General features: G+C 35.6%; 1 protein-coding gene and 1 non-coding gene across 4 annotated transcripts in view; one reads left to right on the top strand and one right to left on the bottom strand.

Moving 5' to 3' along the window:
* Window positions 1-23,047, bottom strand: part of SNCA (synuclein alpha) — a 143,246-nt gene that overhangs the window by 49,038 nt on the left and 71,161 nt on the right. The gene's annotated exons all lie outside the window — the stretch shown is intronic.
* Window positions 15,284-15,390, top strand: LOC126033085 (U6 spliceosomal RNA). Its single transcript, XR_007504241.1, has one exon. It is a non-coding gene; the product is annotated as a U6 spliceosomal RNA (small nuclear RNA).

Consider the following 23,047-nt stretch of genomic DNA (forward strand, 5'->3'; position numbering starts at 1 on the left):
GCCTTGCAATCAGCCGACCCAGGACCCAAGGTGGTTGGTTCGAATCCCAGCATCCCATATGGTCCCCCGTGCCTGCCAGGAGCTATTTCTGAGCAGATAGCGAGGAGTAACCCCTCAGAGCTGCCGGCTGTGGCCCCAAAAAGAAACAAAAACAAAAACAAAAAAAATGATCTGGAGTAAGCTGGAGCTACCTACAGCCTGTCTTCCTTTCCCTCTCACACTGTCTTCTAATAACTGAGGCTTTTTTCTTGACTTTTCTCGGGTCTTGTTTCCCTCATCCTAAGGATTTTAACTGTGAATGTGGATACTTCGGCACCTGCCTTGGATACTCGTCTTACATTGTATTAACTACACTTCCAAACAGCCTCTTATTTACATAATTATCCCTTTCTCATTCTCTGTTCTATCTTTTTGAAAATGTGACCTTCCAATATAAATCGATTGCCTGGCTATAATACCTGGTTTTGATTCCCATTTTATCTCTAATTTATGTTATAATGTTCTGTGAATAAAAGTGAGTGAAGTAATTACATGCAAATAGAAGTATTGATGTGTAGTGCAAGAACTGAAATCGTGTCTGTTCCTGGGCTTGGCTCTAGGGACTTGAAGTGAAGAGAGAAACGTAACAAATAGCAATTACAGAGATAATTGAGTATTCAGTATTCAAGCAAAGTCACTGGCAAGGATGAAAGTGGCATGAAATCCTCCCTCTCTTACTAACTCGAGGACAGATGATTTAAAAAGAAAAGCAAATGAGATGGAAGTGAGTACCTGCCTGCTCTTAAGCACACATAAGACTGTTAAGATGCCAGTGAATACCTGAGGAGACATGAGGGTAGTTCAGCAGGAGAGGGGATATCATATTTATTCTACATTACCATCTGAAGATCATCTGTATTATTAATAATACCTCCAATGGTAATAGTAAATGATTACCAGAAGTTTTAGGGTTTTTTTTTCATTCTTTTTTGAAAAAAATTTGATATATAAAATATTTCTTTAAGCATCATCATGATTACAAGCATGATTCTGGTTGGGTTTCAGTCATAAACAGAATACCCCCCTTCACCAGTGCAACATTCCCACCACCAATGCCCCCCTCTCTCCCCACCCTGCCTGTAATCGAGACAGGCATTCTACTTCTATTATTCTTTAACATTGTCATGATTTTTCTATTTCTAACTAGAGAATAAAATATTGGAATTGTTAAAAGCCACAAATCAACCCCATGTCTTTTCATGCTCTCTCGTAGTGTTTTTCCAGTTCATCCTGGCTGCTTAATGCACACTGGCAATCTATTAATAGATAAAGAAGTGAGAATAAAGTTTGACCCCAAATTTAAGATGTGTTATCATTCAGAGTTGTGATGCCAGGAATCTCAGTCTGCTTTCCAGCTAGATTTATTTGGGTGCAGTCATAAATCGAGCTGTAATTAGTCTTTAATGCAAAGGCTTGATGCATTTCTGCATTTCATTAAACTCTCTCAACCATGAAAAACTGTAAATGATTTGGCAATAGGAGCCACTCCCGTGCATATGATAACAAATCAATGTGTGTTTTAGAGTTCTATCTTTTCCTTGTGAATGTATGGATAACAATCACCTTATCTCTTCAAGTTCCTTTTGAATCTAATAAGATTCATCTGAGAAACATGTGATTAGAGTAGCTTTTAGCCAATAATAACATTCTTACCAAGTATGAAACCAATTAAATTGTATAAGAATTCAACAGCCCAGAGAAAACTTAAAAAGTTGAATATGTGCTCACATATGTATATGTAGACCAGACAATTAAAAAATGAATTAACGGAGTATTTAAAGGACCAGATACTGAGATCTCTAGATACAGAGGTCTGACTGTATCACCCAGGACAGAGCAGAAGTCTCCCAAACACCACAAATGCACCACCGGGAGAATAAAGGATCATGAACAGAGTCTATAGTTGATCCCATGACAATATACTCCAAGGGCGGAGAAACCCCACATCTCTTAGGCCACGTGAATCCCTTTTCAAATGACCCCAATATTTACTGTGCCTGGGCAGGAGGGAAAAAAAAAAACCCAAAACATTGTTTATTTTTCATATGTTACTTTTTATCTTCATGTACTACTATTATTATTTTTATTTACCTGTCTATTTTTGGTTGATTTCTTTGTTTTGGTGTGGTTATTGAAGTTTTTGCCCCCACTTATACTTATCTTTCTTTCTCCTCTTTTTTTTTTTTTCTTCAGGTTTTTGGGTAGCACCTGGCAGTGCTCAGGGGTTATGCCTGGCTCCAGGCTCAGAGATTGCTCCTGGCAGGCACGAGGGACCATATGGGGCACTGAGATTCGAGCCGATGACCTCCTGCATGAAAGGCAGACGCCTTGCCTCCATGCTATCCCTCCCGTCCCTTCTTTTCCCTCTTTATGTGCTCTGCCATGGTGCTTATCTCAAGACCACGGCGTTTTTTGTTTGTTTGTTTGTTTTGTTTTGTTTTTTGTGGTGCTTAGCGTTATTGTTGGAATCCTTAATAGATATTTGACACTTCTTTTCGTAGTGGTGGAGTGTTTCACCTTCTTTTTCTCCTTCGCCTCTCAAACCAATGACGAGAGCCTCTAGAAGAATTCTGCTTATTTTTGGCATATTAAACTTTTACCCCAGTTTATTACTTTTCTCCTCTTCAAACAAAACCACATAACTTGAACTACCTACTCCTGCCTCCCAATTAGAGGGGGAAATAAGGGAGGCATCAGGACCAAACAGGTGTAAGACTACGAAGTAATAGGATAGGTACAGAGGGGACCACATATTCTAGCAGCCCTGGGGATGAAGAAGAGGATATGGGAGGTAGGACAAAAATGGAGGAGTAGGGAAGACAAACCGGTGATGGGAATCCCCCCTGATTTTATGTAAATATGTACCTAAAATATTGTTGTCAACAATATGTAAGCCACTATTATCAAAATAAAAATTATGTTAATATAAAAAAAGTTGAATATACTTTCTTGATAGATCATTCAAGAAAAGAATGATAAATAAAAATAAGGAAATGCGTATGGTCTTTAGCTGACAGCATTATTTTAATCTGAGATGAAATAGGAAAATTGCTTTTAATCTATAGGATTAACACTTAAAGGAGGCAAACATTTCGTATATATTATAAAGACAAGTTAAAGCAAATATTTTGTATTTAATCACATTTAACTTGATTAAAAATGATTAGTAAATATGTTACACTTAAAGCATGTAGTTGGTTTGTATGCACCAATATATTTTTCATTTAATTTCATTTCATTTAATTCAATTAATCATTTAATTCAATTAATATACTGAATCAAAATATAAAGGTTTTGTAAGTTTCATCAAATACTAAGATAGCTTTAATTTTTATTAACTTGTAATGAAGATAATAGTGATATTTAAAGGTAGAGCCTTCAGACATAGGCAATTCTATTTCCAGGTCTTATGAAAACTATTAAAATATTTATAGTATTGAGAATGAATCAAATTGATTTGTGTACTTGCTAAGGTGACCATACTGTATATTAGTTGGGGGTTAATGAGTCATAGAGCTTAGTGTTTCAGTTAAATTCCAATTGAATTTTAGATAAGTAAAAATTAGAGTTATAACAAGACTTCAAAAGGAGGTACACTATTTGTAGTTTGTGGTAATAATTACTCAGTGAAAATAAAACCATGAAAAAATTAAACCACAAAGTACAAATACTAAAGAAATTAAATGGAAGACATTTAATGTTTGCTGTAAATGAAATGATCAGGCAATTATGAAATGCAAATGTAAAATAATACAACATATATTTGTTCACATACTTTGATTAGTACTAAGGAAAATATCTCCATATGTAAAAATTCTTCCTATAGTAGATTGTCTGTGAACACTAGAAAATATTCTTTTAAATAGGTTATGTTTTTGAGCCATACTTAGAAACAGAAACTGTTGAGCCATACTCAAAACAAGAAGTGCTCAGGGATCATATTTGGTTCTGTGCTCAGAGAGCACTCCTGGCTTAAGGGACCATATGGGGTGCCAGGAATGGAAAGGTGAAAGGCACATGCAAGGAAATGTACTACCTGACTCCCCTTCACTCTGCAGCTGTACACATCACATAGTCAATGAACCCTAGCAATACCTGCAAAAAACATCACACTGCAGACACAACAACGGGGAAACAACACAGACCAACACCATGCATTGAGATTAAGATGGCAGCTCTGGTGACCCAAAAAGTGGCAATCATCAATTTATCCTCTCAGATAAGAAGTTTAGGGATGAAATATGAAGGATGTTTATAGAACTCAAAAAAATCATAGACAGAGTGGAACGAAACACAAATAAGAATCAAGAAGATATGAAAATAGAAATAAAAAGAACTTCAAACTGAAATAACAGGACTGAAAAACATGGTAGGAGAAATTAAAACCTCACAGGGGTCTCAAACTCAATTTACCTGGGGGCCGCAGGAGGCAAAGTCGGGGTGATCCTTGAATGCAAAGTCAGTAGTAAGCCTTGAACATTGGGGGGTGTGACCCAAACAACTAAAACAAAACAAAACAAAAAAAGATTCCTCTAGGGAAGGGCCACAAAATGTTGTACGGAGGGCCGCAAACGGCCTGTGGGCCACGCGTTTGAGACCCCTGCGAGCCTCTCTAACAGAGGAACAGCAGCTGAGGACCAAATCCGTGAACTGGAAGATGAGGTACATAAAAAAATTTTATACAACATAAGAATGGAATAGAGCCTTAAAACAAATAATCAGACAAAGGAAAAAATACTCAAAGAATGTGAACAGATGAAAATAGAAGTCTTTGATAAGCTCGACAAATAACATAAGATTCATTGGAGTCTGAGAAATGCAGGAAGAAAATCCTCAGGAAGAATAAAGAGTCAAGGGAATAATTGCAGAGAAATTACCACAACTAAAGAGTGCATGTAACAAAGTCCTGTATGCCAGAAGAGTACCACCTAAAAGAGACCCCAAAAAATCACCCCAAGACACATTCTAGTCACAAAGAATCACAAATCCCATGGATAGGGATAGAATATTGAAAGCAACAAGATCAAAAAAAGGAAATCACATTCAAAGAAGATTTAAGATTTAGAGCAGACCTGTCACAACAAATTCAAAAGGCCAGTGGTGGGATATAGTGACAAAATTCAATGAAATAAATGCTTTGCCTAGAATACTGAACCATTCCACTTTAAAAGGGGAATATATATAAACATTCTCAATGTTACTTATAACTTGTAATTTAGTTTTCAAATACCCTAAGGTATCAGTTAGAAATGACCACAAGTAAGGAACCTGAATATGTAAAAAATATGAATATGTAAAAAAAAAAGAAACTAAAATCAGGTATAACATACCAAAAAATAATTTTATCTTTAGGCTAAGGCAAGTTGATGGACAAATACAGATTTTATTTGGACTATTTTAGTTTTCCGCTTCATGAATATTTATGTTATGGATTTAGTTCATTTTTTCTACCTCTGTCTCTAATAAACTTACCTCTAGACCTCTACTTTAAGCCTTTTAGAAATTTCTATTCTGAAGGTATTTATTTTACGAGTAATCCATGACTAAGGAATATGCATGTAAAACAATGAATCAGAAAATAAACAGTAAAGGGGCAATGGTATTTTTATTAAAAACATGTATTTGGGGGCAGAGTAGTGGCGCAAGCAGTAAGGCATCTGCCTTGCCTGCACTAGCCTAGAATGGACTGTGATTCAATCCCCCAGCATCCCATACCGTCCCCCAAATGCAGAGGTTATTTCTGAGAGCATAGCCAGGAGTAACCCCTGAGCGTCACCGAGTGTGGCCCCAAAACAAAACCAAAAAAGAAAATACATGTATTTGTTTTGACAGAGTGGAATTCACTGCTTTTTTAAAGGTGTTTTGGTTCACAATCGACAGCTTTGGGTTAGAATAGCCTTTAAAGGCATCTTCAAGGAGGAGATGTCACTCTCCAAACAAGTAGAAGTGGATATAAAAAGATGGGACTATTTTAAACTGAGTAGCTCCTGAACCTCAAAGGAAATAGTGACTAGGTTACAAAAGCCATCCACAGAATGGGGTGATACCCATTAGATGAAGGGCCAATATCTAACATATACAATGTACAGACAGAACTTAACAAAAAAAAAATACATCAAACCCCATCAAAAATGGGGAGAAGAAATGAACAGACAATTCCTCAAAGAAGAAATACAAATGGCCAAAAGGCACAAGAATAAAATGCTACACATCACTAATCATCAGGGAGATGCAAATCAAAACAACAATGAGGTACCATCTCACACCACAGAGACTAACTAGCACACACCACAAAGAACAAGAACTATCAGTGCTGGCAGGGATGTGGGGGGAAAAAACCCTTATTCACTACTGGTGGGAATGATGTCTAGTCTATTCTTTATGAAAAACAGTATGAAGATTCCTCAAAAAAAAAAAAAAAAGAAAGTTGAGCTCCCATATAATCCACAAAAATCCCTTCCTCACACCTATATTCATTGCAGTGCTTTTTACAATAGCCAAATTCTAGAAACAACCCAGATGCCCTACAACAGATGAGTAGCTAAAAAAATTTGTGGTACATATACACAATAGAATGTTATGCGACCATCAGGAAAGATGAAGTCATGAAATTTTCCTATACATGGATGGGCATGTAAACAATTATGCTGAGTGAAATAACTCAGAGGTAGAGAGAGACACACAGAATAGTCTCACTCATGTATGGGATTTAAGAAAAATAAAAGACATAATAATAATACCCAGACTCAACAGAGATGAAAACTGGCTCACGATATGAAGCTCACCAGAAAGAGTGGTGAGTGCAATTAGAGAAATAACTACACTAACAATTATCATTATAATATTAATAAGAGAAGTAGAATGCCTGTCTGGAATAAAGGCAGGATAGGGGAGGAAGAAGATGGGGGACACTGGTGATGGGAATGTTGCATTGGTGAAGGAGAGTGTTCCTTTTATGACTGAAACACAACTACAATCATGTTTGTAATCATGGTGCTTAAATAAAGACATTATTTAAAATTTGAAAAATAAAGAATAGCCTTTAAAGTAGTATCTACTTTACTGTAATCAATTCTGGGCATGGGATTTGTTGGAAGTGAAATGGTAGGAAGTGCCAAAACATCCAATGAAAGAAGTCAAAGAAATATAGGCATTAGAGATTACTGATAATACTGACATTCTAAATATCTTAGTTCAAAATTTGAACTTGAAATTTCTGCCATCAAATATTATAATAAATTAAAATAATTATATAATTCAAAACTTACAATAAATTTTTTTCAGGAAGCAGCTTCTTAACTGATATTTGCAGTGTTTATAGTGCCTGAAACTATGAACTCTGTCAATGCAAGTAGTATATGACAAGCAGGCGACCACAAATATCTTTTTTAATTGATGTATTGTGTGAGGAAAAAGCTGTACGTGTGTCTGTGTGTGCAATGCAGAACAAGGAACACTGATGTGAAAATAGTTTGTTTATAGAACCAATTTTACAGAGATAGTTTAAATAATAGCTAAGCTTTTGTGATTTTTTTTAGAAACAGATTCACTCAAAAATAACAAAACATATTGACATCACTCCTATTTTGAAGATTAAATTTGGAAGACAGCCTAATGTTTTGAGTTTTGTTGAGTGACAGTTTGTTTTCAGTAGAATTAATATTATCTGAGGATCATGAAATAAACTTTCAATCAAAACTTCTTTTAAATTCTGTTCTTATGAGCCCAGTCATGATAGACCTATATATTTATTTTCTTTTCGTTTCTTTTTTTTCTTTTTTTTTTTATGAGCCACACCCAGTGGCACTAAGGAGTTACTCTGGCTCTTTACTCAGAAATTACTCCTGGCAGGCTAGGGGAACTAATGGGACGCCAAGGATCAAGTGCGGATAGGATATGTACAAGGCAAACACCCTACTCACTGTGCTAGCGCTCCTTTATCTATATTTTCTTAATTGAGTTTCTGTGGTTTATAATACTATTAATAATGTTTTATCTGCTCCAGAAAAAGGGGGGGTTGGAGTGGTGGTGCAGCGATTGGGTGTTTGCCTTGCATGCGGCTGACCTAGGACTACCAGAGTTCGATCCCCAGCACCCCAGATGGTCTCCCAAGCCAGGAGCGATTTCTGAGCACAGAGTCAGGAGTAAACCCTGAGTGTCACCGGGTGTGGCCCAAACCCCCCCCCCCAAAATAAAAGGAAAAAAAAGAAGTGTTTTCTCATGTATGTAATTTCAATACCACATGAACCTCCCAAGGACCCTAAATCTCTTTCAACATCCCAGCCTACACAATAATTTATGTGGATCAGTTCTATTATGTTGCTGTTTGCACCATTGTTGCTACCTTGCTATGGAACTGTAAATCCGCATATGAGAAAGCTCATTCTGTATCTATTCATTTCCTTCTGACTGACTTCACCCAACATAATAGACTTTAGTTGTATCATATGTTGCTTAAAACTGCATGGCTTTGTTTATTCTTAGATTATCATAATATAGATAACACTATGAAATAGTTGTGTTTAAGAATAGTCTTTTTACTACCCAAAATAAAGATAAGAAAACAACAAATAAAGTCCTCAAAAAGATTTTCTCTAGAAAACAAGAGTTCATATAGTAGAGGAGTGTAGAAAAGGTATTGGGAGGGGTCCTTAGGACACAGGTAGAGGGAAGCATGCTCTCCTCTAGTGGTGGTGTGGTGTTTAATCCATAAAAAGTTTAATTAACAGAACACACTAGATCAATAAAAACAGTTTTGGGCATTTTGATGTTTTTTGTTTTTTTGTTTTGCTTTTGGAGCCAAACCCAGTGGTATTCAGAGGTTATTATTCTTGGATTTCTGCTAAGAAATTGCTCCTGATAGGTTCAGGGTGCCATATGCAATACTGAAATTTGAACCCAGGTCAGTCTAGTGCACAGAAAATGCCCTACCTGTCGTGCTATTATTCAGACCCAATGCCACCATGTACTTAAAATATTACTGTGAAAGATTTGTAATTCACTTTAGTCAAAATAAAAATAATTTTTTAAAAAAGAAAAATTAAACATCTCAAATAAATACATTTACAAGACTGTAAGACATGACTTGGAAATGATAAAAAATAATTATAGTTCAGTGCTGTTCCATGTATCATTAGCAACACTAAATGCTGCAACAACAGTATACTCATAAAATTATCAAGAAAAACACCAGAATCAAGTGCACAACTGGAGCACTACATTGGACAGTCTGCAAACTGATTCTCCTGTACAGGAAAAGATATTGTCATTTGGCTCCTCTCCATCATTCACTGTCTCTGACATCTGGTACTTTCATAACATGCCATGTAAAATAAGCCCCTACTTTAAAATCACTGCACATTTCTCTGTGAGGTAGACATTTCCCTGGGCTACAGCAGCATTTCTGTTCAAATTGCTTGTCAGTTTTTTTTTTTTTTTTTTTTGGTTTTTGGGCCACACCCATTTGACGCTCAGGGGTTACTCCTGGCTATGCACTCAGAAATCGCCCCTGGCTTGGGTGGACCATATGGGACACCGGGGGATCGAACCGCTGTCCTTCCTTGGCTAGCGCTTGCAAGGCAGACACCTTACCTCTAGCGCCACCTTCCCGGCCCTTGCTTGTCAGTTTTAAAGTGCTATATGCTGCAAAGCCTTCTAACATGTAAGGGCCCTAGAAGTCGATACTATGAATTTAAATAAAATTCTTTTCATTTTTAATAAACTAAGTTTTGGGATATTGAGAGAGTGTCAGCAGTGCTCAGGGACTTTTATGGCTCAGTGCTTTGAGATCACTCAGTGCAATATTCAGGGAAACCACATGGTGTTTGGCATATATATTTGCAGAGAAGGATTGTGACCTGCTTGCTCAGAGCTTATTCCTGACCACACTCAGGGATCACTCCTGGAAGGAATCAGGGGATTGCATGCTGTGCCAGAATCAAACCAGTGACCTCTGCAAGGGCCTTACCCAATGTATTATCTCTCAAGTACCTGTTTTATAAATTTTATTTCTTAAAGTCATATATTTATTTAAGCAACATAATTACAAACATGTTTGTATTTGGGTTTCAGTCATAAAAAGGACACCCTGGTTCATCAGTGCAACATTCCCACCACCAATGGCCCCTCTCTCGCCTACCCCCTGCCTACATTTGAGACAGGCATTCTACTTCTCTCACTCATACCATTGCTATGATAGTTGTTAGTGTAGTTACTTCTCAACATGTTGGGTTCATGCTAGCAGCCCAGTGATAAGACAAAGAGACCACCTGGCAATGCAAGTCACAAAGTGGTATTTTATTTGCTTAGCTAGCAAAGGGTCCAAGACTTCCATCTGGGAACAGGCTTCCTGTCAGGGACCCTGAGTCTAAGAGACTCAGAGGTTACATAGCCATCACATGCATCAGCGCTAAATGTACAGCCCAGGAAGCAGATAAAAGGGATACACAATTTGAGAGCTACAAAATACATAATTCAGATGTTACAAGGCTTATCTGTTAAGGCTTATTCTGAGTTCACAGACATGGGTGCCGTGTTCCGGGTCTTGTGTGTTCCTTTGTCTCCAACTCTTATCTGAAGGCCACATTCCTACAAGCTAACAAGTTATCAAAGGGAATGTACAGAATAAGTTCTAGCAAAACATTTCTAGAAAATTTGTTAAGATGGACTTCTTTTTAGGTTATCCTGAAAATGATATTACATAAATCATTATGTCTATATGTTATAGACAGATAATATATATTATATATAATATATTATATATATAATATATATAATATATATTATATATTATATAATTGACATATTATATAATTGACTCACTAATATTTTGAAATCATAATAAGTTTAATTTAATTTTGGGGTTCCAGTAACCACAACTAGAAGTTATTGGCTTTCTCCTGGTTATGTGATCATACGCCATGCCTTCTGTGCTTAGGGATCATATGGGGCACCTGGGGTTGAAGTAGATTTGGCTATACATAAAGTAAATAAGTGCTATAACCCCCCTATAGTTTCTCTCTGGCTTGATGATGAAATAAAGTTTGAACATACAAACTGAAGGTTTGGCTGAACATTGATAAATTGCAAATTTATTCCTGAATAAATAAAAATGTGTCTTAATAGGCTTTATGATCCTGTTGTCACAATTTGAAATAAATTTCTTCATTTCTAAGTTTTATTCTTACACTTAGAACTGAAACTATAAAAGATAATTTCATAACCTAAGGAGAGTACAGTTGGTAGATCACTTGCTTTGGTCAACTTGGGTTCCATCCTCAGTATGCCATATGCTACCTTGAGCCTTGCCAGGAATGATCCCTGAGCACGGAACCAGAAGTAAGGCCTAAGAACTGCTGAGTGTGGTCCACACTACCCCTGACCCCCCCAAAAAATTATTTGGTACGCAATTTTACCCATAAGGTACCTCTTATATTTGGGATTTTTGTAGTTTCCTTTTTGAAGATAAGAATTATTTTGTAGAGGATCATAGGCATTTTGATGGAAGTGATATGCAGTAAGAGTATAGCAATACTTCAAACTCAAATATTATTATAGCCATATAAATTATAATGAAAAATTAATAATATGATATCAGATGATCTAATTTCTATGTTGCAAATTACATACTTTAAGGTGTTGGTCTAATACCATGAGCAGGCTTTGAATCTATCTTCACCCAGCACTAATTTCTGCAATCCCACCAGGTCCTTACTCCTGTTTGTGCTTTGCAGGCACTTTCATTTTCCATTCACTTTCTTCAGTTATCCTGCAAGTCATTCCAGGTATTCTCTAACCTAAGTTTACAGTCTTATATCTTTATCAGAGACATTTTAAACATAAAATAAATCCAACAGGATTTCATTTTAAATAACAACCACCACTTTGCTATTATTACACTAAATACTTATATAGCATATAACAAGTGTAATATGCTAATTATATTTCAGTAACCTACTAAATGGGGATTTTTTATACTCATCTCACAGATGAAGAGAGGCTCCTACAAATTAAGTTCTGATCAGGTACAAGTTCTCATAATTGAGAACTGTCATTAGCAATCAAATTTGCAAAAACACTATCTTGTAAGTAAGGTTCACTGTAATGTTCATTATATTTGGTATCTTCAGATTCAAATGTATTTACCATATAGTCATATCACTGGTTTTTTTTTTTCACTTTTATCTAAAGCTCATTGTAAGGAAACTCATCTGTAGAAGAAATAAACTGGATTGGAAAATAAAATATCAAAGCTCTTGTAACTTATCAGAAAGAGAACTGCTGATGGCTGCTATGATGTATTTAATCTGCATGAGAAGGGAGGGGTTTGTATCCAGGTCAGCTTCTAGTCCCAACCCATCTAGTGAGAACTTCCAGTTCTCACTTACCAAATGTATCTGAATCGTAGAACAGGAGAGAAAGTTAGGAATCCTATGACTGCTGAATTGGAACTAAATAGGTATACTTTGTTCTTGCCTATTATTGGCATATCTCTTAGTAATTAACAGTATTGGTTCAAATCGCATTCTTTGCAATATTCATTCTGATTCAAAAGAGGATTTTACTGTCTTCTCTATATAAATTCACTTTTTCACTAACCTAGCACTAGAATACCAGGTATGCTTCTATCTGTTTCCTTTAAAGGGTTTCGGGGATTGGACAGAAAAGGGGCAATGATTATGATAGACGGAAACACCATTCGTCCAGCCTTGAACCCTGGATCCCAGACATAGAATTGACACAGTTCTTCACAACAGATACGGGAAACAAATCCCAGCCGGGACATCTTTAATACCACTGGGCCACCAATAAGTGCCAGCTCTAATATGATATCCTGACAACAAAGAAAATGGGAACAACTTGACCTAAGAACAGGTATCCTACCTCACCAGCTAACGACAAGACAAAATCAGAAGACTTGTCACCCTTTGGTCTGTCCAAAAGCCAAGATCGCAATTTAGAGATTACTAGCTGCTAGAACCATGACTGGACTGAATATATCTTGAGACCAATAAAAAAGCCCTAGTCTAGGGTTTGAAATATGACCCACACAACAACCATGATCCCCAGTTCCAAAGGTCCAGCAGAGACAATCTCAACAAAATGGGGCTTCTGGAAACACAATGAAAGACGCTATCCTAGGTTCCATCCTAGGATCAGTGCAAAGACCAAGACCACCAACCACAGAAGATGGATTAAAATGACACTGAGGGAACAGAACTTCTAGAACCACAAAGAAAGACTTCATCATAAGTCCCACTCCTGGACCTGTGCAGATACTGAGATCTCTAGATACTGAGGTCTTATTTCATCACCCAGGATGGAGCAGAAGTTTTCCAAACAACACGAAAGCACCACCGGTAGAGTAAATGAACCTGAAAGGAGTCTAGAGTTAATCCCGTGACAATATACTCCAAGGGTGGAGAAACCCCATAGCACTGAGGCCAAGTGAATTCCTTTTCGAATGACCCCAATATTTACTGTGCCAGTGCAGGAGGGAAAAAAAAGGCAAAAAGCACAAAACATTTTTATCTTTTATATATTATTTTTTCTTCATTTATTATTATTATTTTTATTTTAATTTACCTATCTACTTTTTGTCGATTTCTTTGTTTTGGTGTGGATATTGAAGTTGTTGTCCCAATTTATATTTATATTGTTTTTATTTCTTCTTTTCTTTTCTATCTTTAGGTGCTCTGCCATGTTTTTTAACTCAAGACCTTGGCTCTTTTTGTGGTGCCTATCGTTATCACTGTGCTCACTGGATATTTGACACTTCTTTTTGTACTGTTGGGGTGTTTCACCTTCTTTTTCTCCTTCATCTCTCAAACCAACAATAAGAGCCTCTAGAAGGATTCCCCCTATTTTCAGCATATTAGACTTTTACCCCAGTTTATTACTTTTCTCTTCTTCAAATAAAACCACATAACTTGAACTATATAGTCCTTCCTCCCAGTTAGAGGGGGAAATAAGGGAGGCACCAAGACCAAGACTACTCAGTATTAAGCTAGATACAGAGGGGACCACAATTTCTCGCAGCCCTGGGGGAGAGGGAGGAAGATATGGGAGGTAGGACGAACACGGAGGTGTAGGGAGGACAAATCAGTGATGGGAACCCCCCTGATTTTATGTAAATGTGAACCTGTAATATTATTGTCAACAATATGTAAACCACTATGACCAAAATAAAAATTATATTAAAAAAAGAAAGAAACTGTGGTACATATACACAACGGAATATTATGCAGCCATCAGGAAAGATGAGGTCATGTAATTTTTCTATATAGGGATGTACATGGAATCTATTATGCTGAGCCAGAGGGATATAGATAGAAGCAGAATAGTGGGAGGCAAAGGGCAATATAGATGGGGCACTGGTGGAAGAATCAGTATTAAAAAACATTTTATGCCTGAAACTCAATCATGAATAACTTTGTAACTTCATGGTAACAAAAAAAGTTAAAAATAAGAAAACATCTTACAGATGCATATTAAAGGTCTCTTAAGAAATGAAAGCAATGGGGCCGGGCGGTGGTGCTAAAGGTAAGGTGCCTGCCTTGCCTGCGCTAGCCTTGGACGGACCGCGGTTCGATCCCCCAGTGTCCCCTATGGTCCTCCAAGCCAGGGGCAACTTCTGAGCGCATAGCCAGGAGTAACCCCTGAGCGTTAACGGGTGTGGCCCAAAAACCAAAAAAAAAAAAAAAAAAAAAGAAATGAAAGTAAGAACTGAAGATAATGAAGTGGGTACGTTGCTTGTCTTGCATATGCCTGATCTATGTTCAAGATCTGGCACCCCATAAACCCTGAAGCCCTGGAAAGAGTGACCTCTGAGTACAGAGCCAGGAGAAAGCTTTGAGCATGGCTGGATGTGTCCTCTTCCTCCCCCCAATACACCAGAAAAAGAACCAACAACAAAAAGCAATCAAAGAAATAAAATATGCCCTGTCATATTAACTTGAAATAGGTACATAAAAGATCTTAGGGAGGTAAAAATCAGTTTTTGATTGGGACACTGTCATTGAAACTCAACTTGTTCAAATAAACATATTTCTTTGATGACTATTGTGTGAACATTTTTGTGTGTTTTGTTATTGTGTTTCCTGGACAACAACTTCTTCACTGGAACACTTCAAATGTGTTCACCTTCTGCTTTGTGTTTAAATCTTATTCCAACCACATAATCCTACATGCAAAAAAACTTTCTTTTTTGCTATATTCTATTACTGTCAAAAGAGCACAGAATATAGTGCTCGCTTTGGCAGCACATACACTAAAATTGGAATGATACAGAGAAGATTAGTGTGGCCCCTGCGCAAGGATGAAACACAAATTCGTGAAGTGTTCCATATAAAAGAAAAAAAAAGCACAGAATATAGGTGAATCAAAAGCCTTGCATTTGTATATTTATAACTAAATTCTTTTATATCATATAAAATCTGCCACATTTGTTCATTCATAAATTAAAATCAAATTTCATTTTCAGATAAACTTAGTAAGTTAATAAATTGGTTTAAGGTAATAAATGTCTTTTAATATTTGAACTTCACATTAATATAGGAGCTAATGTGTGAATTTTAATGGTTTAAAAAGTATTGGTTTTGGAGCTAGAATTTTTTATTGTTGTTTTGTTTTGTTTTGGGGTTACACCTCACAGTGCTCAGGGCATACTCCTGGCACTGCATTCGGTGATCACTCCTGCTGAAGCTCGGGGAACCATAGAAATCTCAGTTTAAGATTCTATATATCCTTGATTCAATGGTCTTTAATGAGTCTGCGGATCTATCTCTTTGGTATAGAATGCCTAAATAAGCCACTTGACACATGATTTTCCAGAATATTTTTTGGGTCAGGAATAAGGCCACATCTGGCACTTCTCAGTGCTTAGGAATCACTCCTGGTGGCACACCATACGTGGTTTGGGGATAAAACCCAAGTAGGCCCATGCAAGGCAGGTGTCCTAGTCTAGTGTACTGTCTCTTAGACCCTTTTCATAATTGTTTCTGAAGTTGAGATACATTTTTCAGATTAAAATACCTATTCCCTTCTATGCCTACCTCTTGTTCATACTCTTATTGACCCAGTCAATAAGTTTCTATTCTGTTACCAGCACATCCCATGTGCTAACGATTATAGGAACATTGACAGTACTTCTTATAGAATCTTTACATCTAATATATATATAGACACTCATCTATACAGATGAAGACTCAAAGAATACAAATAATATGAAAGAGACATTTGGTCAGGACAATCTTGTTGGGTGAAATTGTGCTGCCTAAATTAATAGATGACAATTCATCATTTTCTGAGTCATGAGACTCTTCCCCTTTCTCTGAAGAATAAAGGGTATTTCTCATAAATGTCATGACAGTGTCAATTCCCAACATAAATAAAACACTGGTCTTAATTGAAAAATTTGTCCTGACTTCTAAACTCTTAAACCACAGCTCAATATTCAAGAAAAGGACTCAGGTAAGCAGATATAAGTTGGTTATGTTCAGAATCTGTATTAGTCCTTCAGAGTCTAGGTACAAGTTGATCACGATTAGATAAAAATCAAATAACAATCAGGTAGCAATGTCCTTACCCATATGGATTAGTATTTTGAGATTGTATATTATGCAACCAAATTCCTTACTGATTCTTCTCTAACAAAATCTGAGTTAGGAAAATAAAAAGTATATGTGGAATAATTTTAAAAATGGTTAAGAATTTATCAGTCATCAAAATCTTTGTTAATAACTTTCTTTATAGCAATGTCATTTCTTCTATATCAGTTTTTTCTTACATATAAAATTATGCAGAAGATTCTTAGAATTCATTGAGCAAGAACAAATTTGAACATATAACAAAAGAAGCTATTTTAAATACAGAAGTAAATTTTTCTCCATGAACTATTGACATGTGTATTTTTATCTGGGTGGAAATTATTTTTCGAATACTAGTATTTACAAGGATAAAACTAATGTTAAAGATGCTATTGCTTGTTTAGGAAGATTAAGAAAGAAGGCTAAAATTACAGAGCGACCCGATAAAGTCTCTTAATCTCCTGAATATCTATCATACTTACATGCTAATTACATTATAAGGTCAACTAAATTCAAAATAAATAGCTGGCATTGGCCATTAGCATTCAAAGTCTAGATTTGTTTAAGCCTTCAACTTAAATTTGTTTCAAGTATTCAAATATTGCAAAACAATTAAAAGTAGTTTGACTGTGTTCATAGGAACAGAAACCCATCAAGATTCAATCTTCTTGGGGCCAAAGCCATAGTACAGACGCAAGGCATGCCAATCTGGATTTTATCTAGGCACCTTATATGGTACCCAAGCCCACTAGTAGTGATCCCTAAGTAAAGTCAGGAGTAAGCTCTGAACACCATCAGGTATAGCTCAAAACTAAGAAAATAAAATATATTCATTCTTTCCAAGTATATTTAGTTGTTTTAATGTTACCTTCTTCCAATTAAGTGCTAATTGTAGAAAAATATAAATGTTTATGATAAATAAAAGCAATACATAAAAATACTTTATTACATATCATTTTTGTCTTAGTTTTTAGGTGTACACAGTTGTAAATCAGTGTCTTTGATATATACAATATTAAATTCACTAGTGACTGTCCAAACGTATATTTTATCATAGAATGAATCCATACTATCTTACTTATTTAAAGATATATGTGGTCCCATGCTTGCTGGGGGTTGATATCAAGTCCTACTTATTAAATAAAAGTAAATGTAAAAGTAATGTAACTCAAAGTCCTGCCATTGTAATATCATGATTGAACCTAGAGTTTTATGTTTAAGTAAACTAAGTCACATGTATTTAGATAAATAGTACAGAAGTTAAAGCACTCTTCCCTAAATAAAAATTACTCTGGTTCAATACCTAGCATGACATAAAGTTCCTCAGTCGTGCTAGGAGTGATTCCTGAGCACAGTATCCCATGAGTAAGTCCTCAGCCCCAATGGGTATGGCCCTCAAACACAAAACAGAAAGGTGAGTTGGAAATAAATACATAAAGCTTTAGTCATGTGTGGTAGATTTTTTAATGTGCAAAACTAAGTTCTTAATCTACAATTCTTCCTTATTGTACATTAGAAGATTTTCAGGGCTATATAGACATGTCATGTTCAGAGTTCTCAATATATATAGGAGGCTTCTCATAATAATAAAATTTCACCTCAAAATATAAACAAATCCAGAATGGTAAGTAGCTAAAAAAAGGCAAAGGACCTCATTTTGAACAATGCAAAAGGCTCACAAAATCATGTAATAATGCCAGTTTGATTTTTATTACTACAGAATAGGATTCTGTACAGAGAAAGTTGGCATACTGGATTAGAAAAAATGTTAGAGAACAGTTTCTTCTTCCCACAGCAACAAGCTCCCAGCCAAAACATTTCTAACCAAATCTCAGACCCAATTGTTTTTCAATTTTGTTGAATCCACTGTGATCTAGAAAGTCCTTCAGAGACCAATTTTAAATATACAGTGAGTCAGGGCCACTCCTACCAACAGTGTTGACCTCTCTCCACCAATGAGCCCAGAATGCATCCTATACCACCACCCTTTGCGCCCTGGCCTGCCAGTATAACAGGTTTTTTTTTTTTTAAGTTTAGACTGTTAAAGTTTTGATTTCTTGATTCTACTGTCATTGACTTTGGCTTCAACATTTAGTTCTGTCCTTATAATTTCCCCACCAACGCATCTAGGATCATCTAAGACCACTGGCCTCCAACCTTTTTTTCTTTCATCTTAATTTTATAGAAAAAGGCAGAAATAGTTGGTAAAACAAAGCATAGCATGTCCGAAGATTATATGAGAAAGGCAGGAGTCCCTATTTGAAAGATAAGAAATTAAAAAATAAAATAAAATAAGAAAGGGCGTGTGTCTTGAGGCTTTTTTTTTTTTTTTTTGCATAGACACAGCAAAAGATGGAGAAAATAGAAAGGAAAAACCTTTGGCCTAAAACCAGGGAGACCCTACTCATGAAACATCCTGTAATAAGATCAACTGCAGGCTATGGGCATACTAAATTGTCAAATCCCAAAGTCTTTCTCTGTGGTTCCTGTGAAAGTACTCAATCACATTGTTGCAGTCAGGCTGTAATTAGAGATCCTGTTTTTGTACAGATTCTACGTTGAAGTCAGGTTGACATGGAGCGTCGTCTTGTAATTTCATCTCACTCTTAAGTTGCAATGCAAGAAACCTTGCCCTGAAAACAAGTAATTGCTGTTACCAAATCATCAGGGTGTCATATGAATCCACCATGGAGCAAGTTGGTGCCAGGGCAATATTAGTGCCTTCCTTGGTAGAAGTCCTATTCTGATGCTGGTGCAGAAAACCATGCTATTTCCATAGACAAGACCAAGGTTCAGTAATGAATGGCCAATGGCCAATCATCTGAAGCCTAAGCCAAGTAACTATGACAAATATTCAGAGTGTAAGGCCCTACTGCAATATAAAATTTAAGTGTTCCTTTTAGATAAGAACTTGTTTCCACACATAAGATTTTTCCATTTTATGTGCCTGTGGAAAAAGGAACAATGCCAAATGATACTTTTGGTGCATATAAGGGTAAAATAACAAGCTAAATAGAACCTGGTTCTAATAGGAACTTGAAACCCAAAAAACTTAATCTACTAGAATTTCTACTATAATAGATCCAAAAAAAAAAAAAAAAGAAATTGGGAAAACTGCCTCTATATAAGGAAATAGGCAATTAGAATTATACCTATTGAGGCAATACATATAAAGAAATATATGAAGGAGATATACATATCTCCTTTAAGTTGTTTGAAATAGTTTGGGGGCAGAGTAAATTCCAGATCACAGCTTCAGCCTGCAATATGGTCTTGTGGAGTCTAAAAATGTTCCCAAAAGTGACATATCAAGAAATGTCTCAGACCCAATTCTGTGTGAGCTTTGAAGGTATTTCAGGTAAGTTGCTAGAGAGAAGAGCTAGGGAGTTACACAGAGGTTTTATAAGATAAATTACACATAATTTCTGGCTCTGCTTTAAAAAAGAGAGAGAAAAGATGGATGACATTTTCAGTTTACTTAATTGGTTTCTTCCACCTTAAAGTGAGGGAGGTTTTATCTTTTAACCTAAACTCTAGAAGATTGAACATAAACATGCCATACCAAGTATTAAGCTTGGTGAAGAGCAAATCACTTAGTATCAAAACTGCAAGTTTTCCTTAGGTTTAAATTATTTTTGCATTTTTTACAGGAGTTACTCCTGGATAAGCACTCAGAAAATGCTCCTGACAGGCTCAGGGGACTATGTGGTATGCCAGGAATTGAACTCATATTTGTTCCAGATCCACAGCATGCAAGGCAAACACCTTGCCATTGTGCTATCACTCTATCAGTTGTACCTTTGATTTCTGAGCAACTCTCCAATCTTAAATTTCAAATTTAAAAGATGATAGACATAGTATTCCATTGTATATATATATATATATATATATATATATATATATATATATATATATATATATATACTACAACTTCTTGATGCAGTTGTTCACATTGAGCATTTGGATTAAGTTCATATCTTGGCTATTGTACTAACTGTGCTTTGATGAAACTGTACATATCTACTTTTGAAAGAATATTTTAGCAGGTAAATGGCAAGAACTGCTATTGTTTAATTGTATGGAGTTTTATTTATAACTTTTGAAGAATTTTTCTTATTACTTTTCACAGAGGCTAAGCCAGATAACATACCCTCTACAACCCCTCTAACACAAGCTGTTTCCAGACATTTGAATATCATGGAATTTGCTGCAATATTGCTGGAACTATAGGATATTATTCTGAGCGAGTAAAGTGAATAAAAAGGGATAGAGATCTGTCTCTTTCTCTCATATAGCACTTAAAATATGCAGCAAGAGAACATCAAAGAACCTAAGGCAACACAACAGGAGAACTATATGCAGTACTGAATTTTAGGAAGCATTAGGTTTGTGGGAGAGAGATAATGGTTTTGGTGTTGGAATCACGTGGATAGGAAATCACAGTAGTGCAAATCACAAAACCTCAATCAACATAAAAAGTTCAAAATAAATAAACAAGATAAAACAAGATGCCACATCAAAAGTAAACAAACAAAATAAAATACGGCAGACAGATGAATAAGACATTTTGCTTCTTTTATACTCTATATACTGATAATACTCAATAATGACAATCAATTCTGAATACTGTGTAAATGTTCACTTTCCTAAACAAGAAAGTGGTTCATTTTCTTTTAATATACAATAAGCAAGATTTAACTAAGATATAGAATATTTTCTTCCTCATGGGGCAATACATAGCTAACGTCCTTAGCCTTTTTCTTTATTTGTTACAAAACTTTCCTACATATTAGCTGTACCTTAATTATAATTTTAGAATTTAGTCTCTCCAAAAATCTTTAATATACGTGGCCTGATGTTCAAAAATGTTGCATTAATTGACTACAACAGTTTCAGTTTACAAACTGAATTAGCTTTGATATATGTTTTTCATAAAACTTCTGTTCTATATCCATTTCTCATATCCTATTTAGGAATACTTTAGACAGACTTCTTGTGTGGCAGGTGCCCTATGATTAACAACAATCCAACTTAAAAATATGCCTATTAAGGAGGTGGGATGGACAGGTAAAACGGAAATTTGGGACATTGGTGAAGGGAAGTTGAACTATGATAGAACTGATATTGGAAAATTGTATGCCTAAAAACTCAACAAAGAATAACTTTGTAAACAATAATGCTTCAATAAAATTTTGAGTGCCAGAGAGAGTGCAGTGGCTATGGCATTTAATCTTGCATGCATCTTACCATTTGGTACCCTAAGACCACCAGAGTAAATTCTGAATACAGAATCAGGAGTAATGCCTGAGCATTTTTAAAATATATTAATTTTAACATATTTTTCTATGTCCTCCAAATAGTAATACGTCTTATTAAAATAGAAGCATGATGTTGGAACATTGTTTGCATGAACTCTTAACAGTAACATTATTGTATAAAGCATGGCTAAAATAAAAGTAATCTAAATTTTTAAATGATACATTTTAAATCATTATACTCCATTCTGCTTTCAAGAGTCATCAGCTAATATTTTTTATTTCAATGATAGGAAAGCAAAATTCAAATAATTGAAAATATTTTAAAAGTAACATCAATTTTAATCTTTGAACTTGCAATAGAATTCTTATATTTTCAAATTTATTTAGTGCTATTCCCACCTAATATCAATACTGTAACAAATTTTAAAATGCTTATAAAGTTATCAATGTATTAAATGCAGGAACATAAACAAAAGAATGCCTAAATTACTTCTGGCTGTAGGAGTCTGACTCAAGACTTTCATGCTAACAAGAAGTAATTTAGTCGATGGAACTGGCTGAATGCAATGCAGACATTGTGATCATGCATTCCATTTTTTTTAGCTTTTTTATATATATTTGTTGAATTCTTACTCATTTGAAATATTTCAAAGTTTTAGTTTTGTGGCTGCAGATGTGTGCAACTCCCAACATCGAAGTCCTAGTGACATCACATCACCAAAATATTGCCTCTCCTTTTCATTTCCATACTACAATTTCCCAACACTCTATAGTAATTACCAAAATCTCACCCAGCCCAAAAATTTCTTGTGTCTTATATTGTTAATTTATTTGCATTTCCATTTATATTCCCTTCATCTAATTGTCTTTAACTTACACTCATTTAACATGAGACTCACCATTGACATCCTGAAAATAAGAACAATAACAATAAAAATGCAAAATTTCTGATTGTAAAGAAATGAGTCACCATGCTTGCTTTTTATTGTACTCTTTTTCATCGTGTTTCTGCACACAGTGATCCACGGTGAGACATGGCTTCCCTCGCCTTATACAGGAATTACTAATCAAATAATAAAAACCACCACTCTTCAAAGTCCTTTGCCAAATCTCAAGAAAACAACCAGCATTGAATCCAGTTTCTTATGTACTCTGACTCATTTT

This window comes from Suncus etruscus, chromosome 16 (assembly GCF_024139225.1).
Source record: "Suncus etruscus isolate mSunEtr1 chromosome 16, mSunEtr1.pri.cur, whole genome shotgun sequence".
NCBI lineage: Eukaryota > Metazoa > Chordata > Mammalia > Eulipotyphla > Soricidae > Suncus > Suncus etruscus.